The 12,594-nt window shown below is 38.5% G+C and overlaps 1 long non-coding RNA gene across 1 annotated transcript in view; it reads left to right on the top strand.

The window, feature by feature from the left end:
* LOC140511955 (uncharacterized) overlaps positions 1 to 11,466 on the top strand; it is a 35,926-nt gene extending 24,460 nt beyond the window's left edge. The window contains exon 3 of the long non-coding RNA XR_011969731.1: positions 11,269 to 11,466. This is a non-coding gene — a long non-coding RNA (uncharacterized lncRNA). The remainder of the gene's footprint in view (positions 1 to 11,268) is intronic.
* The last annotated feature ends 1,128 nt before the right edge of the window (positions 11,467 to 12,594 follow it).

Here is a 12,594-nt window from a genome sequence, read left to right as displayed (position 1 = left end):
ATTAAGATTACAGTGATTCACTGCTTGCTTCACCATCTTGGCTCCCAAAAGTCTCTCCTTTCTGCCTTTGATATCTTTCAAAGTTTTTGTTCATAACTGTCTCTTGATAAATATTTTTACAATCAAATGTTTACTGATAGATAGTTGTGTGATTATGGGCAAGTATATTAATTGTTATTTGGTTTAATTACCTCCCTGAGACCTAGTTTAATACAAAAAATGCATTATAGTAGATATTGGTAGAACAATTTTTCACACTATAAATACTGCAATCCCAAATCATTTTTGAATTTGTGTGTATATTTGCAGATATCAATGCCTACAATTAGAGGAAGTTGGTAGTAGTTGCATCATGATTTTGTTTTAGGGAATATTTATTAAGAATAAAATAAAAGGAGTAGGTGATTTTAGTGAAAGGCATTTCTAGGTTCTTCATGAAATTAGATCATAAGATCTTAAGCTGGAAAGGACTATGGAGATACTAATAATATATAATGTTTATTCAAGGCTTTAGAAGTATTCAATTTACATCAATTATCTCACTTGATCATTGTAATAACCCTCTGACATGGATGCAATAGGTATTATTATGCCTACTATATGCAAGAAGATCTTGAGGCTTAGACACTTTCAGTGATATGCACATTGTAAAAATATTCAAGGTCTCCAGTTGGATTTGAAGCCACTTTTCTCCTAACTTCATGACCATTCCCTTTTCAGGCATAGCATCTCTCTTTAATCTGTCCTTTTGCCCTGTTCTCCAAAGAATTCAGTTGATTAGACTTGTCTCTGGGAGCCAAGATGGCAGAGTAAAAAGTTAATCACTCTTACCCTCCTGGACTTTTGAAAGTCCAGAAAATGTTACCCCAGAAAAATGTTACTCTCAGCTGTTTTGGAACAGCTGAGCCAGTAGAAAGACAGAGTACACCAGTCTTGCAGCCCAGGAAGCTTGGGGGATTAATGGGAAAGGCCCCTCTTGTTCTGGGGGAGGGGAAGCAGTACAGGAAGGGAGATGTCCCATCCAGTTAGTGACTAGCCCCACCTCAGCAAACCAAGGGGTTATTCTGAGCCCCAGGGTGGTGGAGCAGGCAAGCACCATCACCAGGACCCCTGAATGTGTAAACACAAGTGGGGGAACTGGTAGACACCAACTCAGGAAAACCACCATGTGAACCAGAGTTCTCTAGCGGCCAAATCTCCCAGTGATTCAGCACAGCTTCAGGAAACACAACTCCAGGAGTCACAGCCCCAGGCTGGGAGAAATCCTCTAACAGGCAAACATTGGAGTTCAAGGCCTAGGTGAGCAGGTGATCAAGGGCCAGATTCCCCACCCCCAACCCAAGAGCACTGGGCTTGCTGACCCCAATTGATAAATGGTCAAAGGATAAGAACAGGCAGTTTTCAGAGGAAGAAATTAGTTTTCTACAGTCATTTGAAAAAATGCTCTAAATCGTTACTGATTAAAGAAATGCAAATCAAAACAACTTTGAGGTACCACATCATATCTATTAAAATGACTAACATGACAAAACAGGAAAATGGTCAATGTTAGAGAAGATGCAGAAAAATTGGAACACTAATACTTTGTTGGTGCAGTTGTAAACCAATCCAACCATGCTGGGGAACTATGTCCAAAGGGCTATAACATTTTGAATATCCTTTGATCTAGCAATACCACTTCTAGGTTTGCATCCCAAAGAGATCATAAAAATGGGGAAAGGATGTACATATACAATTTTTTTATATAGTAGCTCTTTTTGTGGTGCCAAAGGAGTATCAGCTGGGGAATGACTGAACAAGTTATGTTATGTGAATGTAATGGAATTCTGTAGTGCTATAAGAAATGACGAGAAGGTCGAATTCAGAAAAACCTGGAAAGACTTGTGTGAACTGATGCTGATATGATTTATGTTATACTGTATTTTTATTTTGTCTGTTAAATATTTCACAATTCAATTTTAATTTAGTTCCTGCCACATTCAAGAATGTTGCTGACTAACCAGTATGGAATGAATTAGGATATTATCAATATGTCACTTGGTTTGGCTTAAGAAAACTTTGTTATAAAAGTATTTTTTTCTTTTTTTTATTTATTGATGTAATCATTTATTTTTGGTGGGGTGGCAGTTTAATTTTGAAGTGACTATTTTTGAAGCCATCAACAACACATTAAGACTTCTTGGCCACATGAGGAACAAAATGACTGACTAGACATTTTCTCCAATCCCTACAACCTTTCAAAGCCTTTGAAACAGAAATTTTGCACCAAAGATAATGCATTTTTGTTTTCTCTATGCTATAAGAAATTCAAATCCAAAAAAGGTAAAAAAAAAAAATGAACAAACAAAAGAAATGAAGCTTACTGACCCTGAGCTCCCTTATTATCCCTTCTTTACTCCTCATACTTCTAGTAGCAAGGCTATATTCGGTGTCATACATAAGCTTACATCAAAACCCATCCCTGGACACTGTCCTCTTTTCACTCTGTCAGTTGCTGTGGAGACCCTGGCTCAAGGCTGTGGCATTTTGCACAAGCCTTGATAGCCAGTCTGATCATATCCCTTCAGAAGCTAAAGTCTGCCAGGGCTCCAACCTAGAAATACTAGTTCTAAAAACCTCTGAACTACTGATGCCAGATCAGAGAACTAAATGATAGAGAGTGGGAAAGAGATTACAAGCATGCACATGTTGTACATTGGGAGCTGTGGAGCATCCTACTAAGCATGAAGAATGATGCAAAGCACCTATTTTGGGAAATTTTGACCACCCAAAATTTTATTGTGGCAGAAATCTAGGTTGGTGAACTGTGGATTATCTAGTGTGGGACTAGAATGAGATGCTGTGGGGTCCAGCCCCCAAGGAAATCACATCAAATGAAAGTCAGAAAAGAAAATAAGGATAGTAGGGGACAGACTGAAGGTATCAAACATTGCAGGAAGAAAACTCAAAGAACTTGAATACTGACAGATAAATCAACAGGAAGAAAAGCATAAAGGAAGGAAATGTGCCCTCCAGAACTAGTAAATGAGTTCAGAAATCTATGAATAAATACTATATAAAAATAATCCAACACGTGATGAGACAGAGGACCTTGTTGAATTTGTGGAGAAAATGGAGAAATAATGCACTATTAAAAGAGAAATGAGAATCATAAGACTGGAATTTATGTCCTTCATGGCAAAAAATAGTGAATAGCATAGGAAACCTGTAATTTGCAATGGCGAGCCTTGCCAAAGAAACAAAAGGGAGAAGAAAAGATTGGGAATGCAATTCCATAGAAATGAAGTACAACCAGGAAGAAAAGAAAAAAAAAAAAAGTAACTTTAAAAGAAAATATGCTCATTGTGCAAAGAAAACATACTAAACTTAATGGCATCACTAAAGATGATAGGTCCCTCAGAATAATGTGGTAGAATAAGAATACTTTAATACCATAATGAAATGAATGATAGACAATAACTACCCAAAACTACTAAAGAGACAATGAAATTTCAATTGAAATAATTCACATATAATTTCCAAGAAAGGGGGAAAAACACCTCTACATGTTCCAAGACACAGAGTAGTTAAATTTAACAATTCAATTCAGAAAGCACAAGTCCCAAAAGCCTTCAGGAGAAAGACCTTCAAAAACAAAGAAAAGGAAATTTGAATGACTGGATTATTCTACAGTCACTAGGAAAAGGAGGAAGGAATGGAAGAATATGTTCTAAAGAGCAGTGGATCTCAAGATGCAGCACACTCTAAACTATCCTGAAAATCTGAGTGTTGCCAAACAGGGAAAAACATGGGCATTCTATAACAAAGAAGTGTTTGAAACATGTTCAGAAAGAAAATTAGAACTGAAAAGATATTTTACTTTTCTAATACCTCAAACAACAGAAATGTAGGAGGAATAAAAAAATATCAAGCAGGCAAAGGTGATAATAGCAATAGAGTGGCAATGAGTAGACCAGTACCTGTAGGAGACTTCTTTCTAGGTATACACAAGAATTCAGGTCTGAAGGTAGAAATCTGCTATGGGTAAAGTGATAGAAAAGGAATAGGGGTTATTATGGATGAACCTGGCAATACAATGACTACAGTTTAGTATGATTACATTATGAGAGAATACATAAAAAGCGGGATGGAGCAGGGAAACAGAGAAAGAGTGAGTGATACACCAGGGTTAAACAAAGAGCTAGAAATGAGGGGTGACCTTTATGGTCTCAGAAAGAGAAGAGACAGTGGGGCAAATCCAAAGGTGAGGGGGAGAAGAGGTCTTATTTTAGAAGCAGAAGGAAGCTCCACTAATGAATGTTTCTATGACTGACAAGAGATGGTTGGTGAAGGGCATTGAAGACCTTGCTTTGGATGACACCTGGAAGATTTGGTGCTTGAAAAGCCTACTTGTTCTGGGAGTGCAAGGATGGGGGTAAGTGGGTAAGGTAATATGGGGAGAGTTGGAACTCCTAAATACCAGTGGAACCTGGAAGACTAGAAAGTATAAATACAGGGAAGAGAGATTTGGGAAAATATGGAAGAAAAGGTCAACAAGAGCTGATATAGATTAGTGGTGGACTCCATCATCAGGGATGTAGTGGGAGAAGTGTCCCAACATGGGTCAGTCTCCTCTTTAACAACAAAACTAATCAGCATTATTTTGGAAGTGAAGTACAATGGAAAAGAGGTATCCTTGTCCTACAGGGAAGTGGTAGAAAGTTTCTAGAGAGGAAAGGGTAGAATGGATGCTTTGAGGACATGAAGAAAATAGAGAAAAGAGAGGCACTGGATATTTATCAGGATCATGAAACAGAGAGTGATAGATTGAAGTAAACACAAAGAGAATATGGATAATGAAGAGAGAGAAATCCTTTATCAGCAGGGGTAAAGAAGAAATTTAAAAATTAAGGAGCAGGATAAAGTGATAGAGAGGAGAGGAAGAGAGAAATGTTAAAGAAGAAGAAATCAAAGGTGATAGAAAGTCAATAGAAATAGAACCACCTTTAAAAAAAGTTTGAAGCAAAGTGATAAAAGAATGATAGTACATTGTTTATAGTAAAAGAGACAACTTGAAAATTAAAGGCTTCTGTACAGACCTCAGGAATGCATCTTGTTCAAACAGAGGATAAAAATCTTTGCATCAAAATTAGGTGAAAAAGTTTTGATATACAAGATATATAAACATTAATGTATGTATGTATGTATATATATATATGTACACTTCATAGAGATGATATTATATACTTGTTCAACATATCAATCAGTTGTACTGATTTTTTTTCTTTTTCCTTTCCAAAGTATTCTGTCATATGGGAAGACTCATTGGGAAGGAGAAAGGGAGAGAGGAATACATGGAACACTATGGTGATGCAAGAAATAGAAAACATAAACAAAATTTATTTAAGAAGTAAATAAAAGCATTGTGTATACCAAGATTATAATAAAAACTGGCAACCTTTTTCCCTTCATAGCAAATTTAAATTATTTTTTCTTCTTAGTGAAGAAACACCAAGATCTTCTTGTGGCAGAAAGGTTAAATAAGATGTCTCTTGAATGTAATAATTTTCTGGTCCATAATCACACTTAAAATGCCACTCAGATGTTTCATTTTGCAGCCTTTATTACATCAGGCTAGGATATCCACTGAAATGAACTTGAAATATATCTATGGTGACATGAGGAGCTTCTGCCTGATCAACTTTAGACCTTTTCCCTTCATGGGTTTTATCTGTGACATTATGCTAGCAAAATCATTTGAAGGATCAAAAGGGCTTTTCCCCATTCTTTTGTCAATGTTTCTTTTTTAAACTTCAAATTGAATTTCAAAAATCACTTTCAGATCTTATACCTAGCACCTTAAAAAAGACAGCTACCATGGAAGCTTTCCCTCTCTTTGGGCCCATAGCTAAAATATCTTTCTTTTCACAAATTCTTATTCTCTTCCCTTGCAATTTCTATCATTAAAAATGATTTGTCTACCCTGATTCCCTTTCCATATGAGAATCCAATCTACTCAATCTAATATTTCCCACTGTTGACCTCTGATTAAAGTGAGGAAAAAAAATGAGACAAGGGAGTCAAGAAACCTAAATTCCAGTCCTTCCTCTGTCATTAATGAGCCACATTATCTTGAGAGAATCATGGAGACTCTCTGGTACTTAATTTCTTCTTCTGAAAAATGGAGAATGGATTGTAAAGGACTTTTCCAGCCTAAATATTCTGCACTTTAAAGTAAAGACATCATTTGTCCTGGAAGACTATCGTCCACTTGATGGATCAATTCTAGACTTGAACTTGTCTTGGGACATTGGCTATATTTCATGTCTGCTTCTTTTTAAGAAGCCAACTTAGCTTCCTTAATTTTTCTTCTCTGAGTTACTAGGTGTTTTTGTGTGACATACATGCATGCACATATACATATATATAAATATAAATAAAACATATATACATATATATATATCACTAACTCATATATATGAGTGTATGTGTGTACATAGGCATTACTTGTGAATAGTGTGTGACATCTTTATCCATATCTCTATCAAGTGGTACACTGGAACCAACACATAGGCTCTTGAGAACCATAAACATTTTTTTCAATGTATTTGCACATCTGAATCATGGAAACACTATAAATCAAAGCTTTTTAATTTTGTTGATTGTGCAGACTTAAGAAACATTAATAACATGGATTAAATGTAGGAATGTACGGTGTGTACATTTCTCCCAAAGTGCTAGTTGTTTAACCTTTTATAGCGTAATCTTTTCTCCATCTTCATTTCTATCTCTATATTTATATGCTTGTGTGTATACTTGTCTAGATGTATCTGGACTTTAACTTTTGTTAATTAAGATAATTTGTGTGATATCAATACCTATGTTTTTACAGATCTGTATCTCTCCATATTATTTATCTGTTTATTAGATGAATTTTATCTAATTTTTTTATCTAATTTTATCTCAATAACACATCTCACACATAGCCAATATTACTTTACCTAATAGCTTAGCTAGGATGTATTGGCAAGAATAGTTCAAAAGGATCAGATTAGGTCCTGAGAGCTACAGATATCAGAAAATCAGTGAACTGTGATTGATTAACAGAAAACTATCATTAATGGGGCACGGCCTAAGCCCAGTTTCTCATGGTTAATATGATTCTGTCCGCAAAACCTCAGTTGGCAGTCCTTATAGGACAGCCATCTGCTGCTAAGGATTATGAACACTTTATTGAAATATTTATGACTTGTTCCTTGTGAAAGATGATATCTTGTTCTTTTCAACAGATTAATGTCATGGAGGTAACTGTAAAGCTAAGAAGAGAAAGAAAAATGAATTGTAAAACTGATCTAAGTCAAAGGGACGTGAAGCAGCAATCTAGAGACTATTAGATAGATAGATAGATAGATAGATAGATAGATAGATAGATAGATAGATAGACAGATGGATAGATGGATGGATGGATAGATAGATAGATCAAGAAAGAGACAGAGATGAAGAAATTCAAAGAGAGATCACCCTTTCAATGAGACAGTTCTTCCAATTTTCACTGTTATTTTTGAAATGTATCTACATAGGTGGCTAACTACTACACCCTTAGGCTTTGAAGATTGACCCTGAGGGTCTAGGAATTGAAAAACTATCACTCCCTAGATCTATCTGATATATCCCCCTATTATCAACTAACCAAGGAGTATCAAGGAGGTTTTACAAAAAGAATTTACTGATAATGCATAGCAAAAGTTCCCCTTCTTTGATATGCGCGGAGCGCACCTGGCTCTAGAGCAAACAGTGGCTGGAGGCTGAGTGGATTAGGAAGGCCTTTAGCATATGAGTACCTTACAACAAGACTTCATTCACACAGAAATCTGCAGCTAGCACAACTGACAAAGGGAGGCATCAAATAAAACAAAGATGAAACTAAATGGCTGAGTTACAACAGGGGAAGTGCAATCAACTAATCCCAAAGCATATTTTAAGAGAAGCAGGTGGTGTAGGCGCCTTACATCACCACTCCCTTAATCTTGCAAATGGATCTATACAGGTATAAAATTGGTCACCTCCTCCCCACCCAAGTGTCCTGGGTTTGTGATATCAAAGTCCTCATTCAGCTGGTGAAAAAAGGATGCCTAGATTGAAGCTGTCAGCAGCAGTGTCTGCGGTTGTGATGAGGGCTGCTTCCTCTCTGGGCAGCAAGGTTAAAGCTGTCAGCAGCAGGCTCAGGTGGTGTATGATCCTTCTCCGGGGTCTCTGGGCTCTCCGGGGTCTCCGCCTCCTGCATCTCCATCGTCTCCGACCTCGGTTCCCACCTACTGATCCTTCTAATGGGAATCCACGCATCACCTTTTCCTGTGGAGACACAAACATACCCTCGACCCCCTATTAGTATCTTAAAATGTCTCATAGCTGGAGTAGTATGTGCGTTTTTTTTTTGAGACAGCTGTATCAAGCTCTGATTGTATTAGGCCTCTTAATCTTAGCTCTGATTGTATTAGGCCTCTTGATCTTAGCTCTGATTGTATTAGGCGACCTTTTCCCCTTCTTTGTTTAGCAAGGATCGCCTTTAAGGTAAAATTGATAAGGATGCAAACTGGCTCTTTACTTAGGTATAGTTGCTGCCAGGTGCTTACAAATGCTTCATTAACATCTGTAAGGAACCTGAATTTCCCAGATTTTTTCTTTTTAACAAACACAGGAGCATTCCAGGGTGCTAATTGCTCCTTAACCAATAGTTGTAGTGCCTGGAGTTTTTCTGGAGTCAGGGCCCAAATCGGGGTGTCTGACTTCCAATTCAAGGGTGGGGACTCCAGTGCAACTGCAATGGCCCTTACTAAAAATTTGATAGCTTCATCCCGAGGCGGCTCATAATGTCCCTGCCCCAGATGTTAAAACTAAGTCCTGGAATCACCAACGGCCATACGGTCCTTTGGCTATCCTCTGCCTCCCACTTTACTGGGTGCATTGTCTCTAAGGTATTTTGGCACCCTCCTATTCCCCACACTGGTCTTTGGCTTTCTTTGAGCTTCCAGTGCCGGGGTACTGAGCGACCGCTAAGGCAGGTCCTATCCGCTCCAGTATGGAGCGTGCTATAAGGAGGCGCAGAGGGAAGACACGGTACATTCTCCCCTGCCTCGCCTTTTCCATCCGCTAGATGGAGCTCCGAGTCTATTTTTTCTTTACGCTCCTTAACTTTCCGCTTAACTTTCTGCTTGCCTGGGTCCTCCCCTCCCCTCTCTCCGCTTCCACTCTCTTTCCAATCCCGCCCTGGCCTCTCTGGCCCTTCCTTACAAAATTCTCGGAGGTCGTTTAACTCTATTGTGACCCCCGCCTCCCTGCATTCCCTGTGAAGTTTCTCAGCCCAGACCTCCTGTTCCTCTGTCTTTATTACTGGCAATTGATTCCTCATCCCTGCCCTTTTCCCAGGGGTTTGGGAAGCTTCTCTCCCCTTTCTCTCCTTCCGAATCTAGGATTCGGGACTCGCTTCTTTCACAGCCCCTTCCGGGTGTACCCCAAAAGCACCCAGGATTATTTACGCTCTCAATCCCTGTTGGGGCGCCAACTGCCAAGCCTAGAGGCCTGTATTGGGCTACCCGAGTCTTCTTTACCTCACCTCCCGAGGTCTTCGGCTGGCCACGCCAGATGCACGTATGAGAGAAAGGACGTTCCAGAGTCAAACAGGGGTTGAGCTTTATTACAGGGTTTCGGTTACAAGTGCAGGAGGTCTTCTTTCTTAGGACGAAGAGGGGGAGATTTCCTAAGGAGGCTAAGCTTAAGGGATTGGAAGTAGAAGTACAAGCGGGGAGAGAGGGGGAGGGGAGAGAGGAAAGAAAAGAAGCGGAACCCTACTTTTCTCTTTGGCTCCACACGTGCTAAGCGAGCTTTTAGGCTTCCTCAATCCTACTTAATCTTCAGCCACACAGTTTGCATCTCAATACCGTGCTGTTAGGTAACTAGGTGTGCTCCAATCCGGGACGACCTCGAGGGCAGGGAGACTCCACCCATCAGGTATCTCCGGGGGAGAGGCGGAAATACCCGAGCTAGCCGAGCTAGCTCGGTCTGACCTTCTCGAACCCCCGCTGTTCATGGAGGGCCTCGTAAGACTCTAAGATTTAGAAGTCCCACTTTTACCCGCCCGAGACTGTCCACACGGATTTGAGCTTCCAGTCCCAACAAAAAGTAATTGGTATAAAACAACTCCTCCCCTCTCCACAAATAGGTGCTCTTTTGTTTTATACAATAAGGTCACTGGGATGAGGGGGCTTTAAAAAATATGCAAATTCAAAGTCAGTGAAGGACCCATGTAGAAAACTGGGCCTGAGGAACACTTTAAATTCCTGGCCTTGAGAATATTCTCACTCTTTATAAAATTTTCATGAAGCATCTTTTAGATTGAGCAGTTGACTGGCTTCTGAGGCTTAGATGCCCTTCCCAATTTCTATATCCAGGTTATTTCTGTCTTCTTATGGGTCTCATTCACAGAAGCCATAGTTTTCAATTAGACTGAAAGTGCTTCCTTTAATGTCAGCTTCTACTGCTTTAGGGGCCAAAGTCATAAATTCTGTTGGACAGTACTAATGACTTCAGTTACCAAAAGGACTTCTTACTGGATCTTGTGATGTTCAAAGCTCCTTAGTTACCTGAGACGTCCACTCTAAAAATACTCATTATCTAAAAACAGGAAAAGGAGAAGAAGAAAAATAGGCACTGGCTGTTGAGTAGCAGCTAGGACAATTACCCTTTTCTCCCCAAGCAGCCCCTCAACCCAATCCTTGCCTCACTTCAAGAAGATAAAGAAATTGAGAAATAGGTAGGTTGTCTCTTTTTGCAAATACTCTAGGTTCCTGTTCAGCACTGAATCTTCATTTCTTCTAGTAACACAGTAAGTTGGAAGACATTTCAACAACATAGTAACTATTCTAATTAATTATATTGAGAAGCAAGTCTCCCAAAATTTCCATGTGAACTGGTATTAGGTAGAAGATATCTGAGCACACTTCTTAGACTAGGGACTTCACTGGCCAGCTACCTCACTTCCCCATGTATACAAGTAATTCTCTGTGTATATATAAACATAATTCCTCAAGAATATAAAAGTGACAACCATACAAGTGGAACTTCTGTCATTTTACAAACAGATGTAAAAGTCATTAAACTAGGGGGAAGTAGAATTTGAAGCATTTGAATTGTCCCTGAAGCATAATTTTGGTTTATCATCTACCATTCACATGTTCTTCTTACCTTCAGTTTTGTCTTCTTAACATCTAAAACATTTTTGCATTCACACAGATGAGAACTGGAGCACTTACTGTTTTGGTCACTGAGGATCTAATGGAGGCCCTAATTGAACCCGAATGGAAGATGATTTCTGAATAAGTATAAAACCATTTCCAAAATGTCTTACTGTAAAACAATGACAAAAACAAAGAAAAACCTGAACATATGGATTAAACTTGTTTACAATGCCCTGACCTCCATGATTTAAAAACACAGTAAAAAAAACCAAAAACAAACAGTTAAAGTGACTTTCATTTGCCCTCCTTTAACAATCTATTCCTTCCTGAAACACAGTTATGTGATGATACACTGGAGAGTTTTGACTACAAGATGTACTATACTCTAATGCTATAATCAGAAAGGGTAGACAAGGGTATGTCTCTCTTACTTGTCTTTTAATATTATTTAAAAAATCAAATATCATTTTGGAGTTATTGCTGTCAGATATCAATAAAAAGGAATTCAAAGTTTAATAATACCTTTGAAGATAAAAGGATCTTAGAAGTCATCTAGTTTCAATAGTCCATTGTATACATTAAGATTCGGAGGGAGAGAGATAGAAACTATTCTCCCCAAGTGCACCCAAGTCAAATTCATAACAAGTCATCATTCATTTAAGTGCCTACTGTCAGGAACTATGTTAATTGCTGAAGATATACACACACACATACAAAGGAAAAAAATGCAGGCTCTCAAAGAGTTCATAGTTTAATGGGGTAAAACAATATGCAAACAATTATGAGAGAGAGAGAGAGAGAGAGAGAGAGAGAGAGATCTATTTACATGCTTATTTGCCTATCTTTAATTGAGGATAGTCTTAGATAGAAGACACCAGCATATACCATCAAGAGAAGCTTCTTCTAGAAGACTGAGTTTTATCTGTGACTTCAAAGAACTCAGGAACATCAAGATATGGAGAGGGAAAATTCCAGGCCTGAGGTTGGTCACTGAAAATGCATAGAGGATTTTATATTTGGTCTTTGAAGTAATAGGGAGTCACTGGAATTTATTGAATGGAGTGAAGAGACAACATGGTCAGATTGGACTTAAGAATATTAGTTTGACAGTCAAGGAGAGGATGAAATAGAGTGTAGAAAGACTTGAGTCAAGGAGGTCAAGTAAAAGGCTATTGGAGTAATCCTGGAGTAAGGTGATGAGGGCTTTTAGGAGAGTGATGCAAGGGTCAGAGGAAAAGCACCTTTCCAGAGAGATATTATGAAGGTAGAATAGGCAGGACTTAGAACCAGATTAAGTTGAGAGTGAACAGTCAACTATGACACATAAGGTGCAGCCAAGTGGCAAATGTTATTAGTTTTTATTTTTATTGTTGTTTTTTCT

The sequence above is a fragment of the Notamacropus eugenii genome, chromosome 6 (genome assembly GCF_028372415.1).
Source record: "Notamacropus eugenii isolate mMacEug1 chromosome 6, mMacEug1.pri_v2, whole genome shotgun sequence".
NCBI lineage: Eukaryota > Metazoa > Chordata > Mammalia > Diprotodontia > Macropodidae > Notamacropus > Notamacropus eugenii.
The sequence above is the reverse complement of the archived record's forward strand: the minus strand, read 5'-3'. Positions and strand labels throughout refer to the sequence as shown.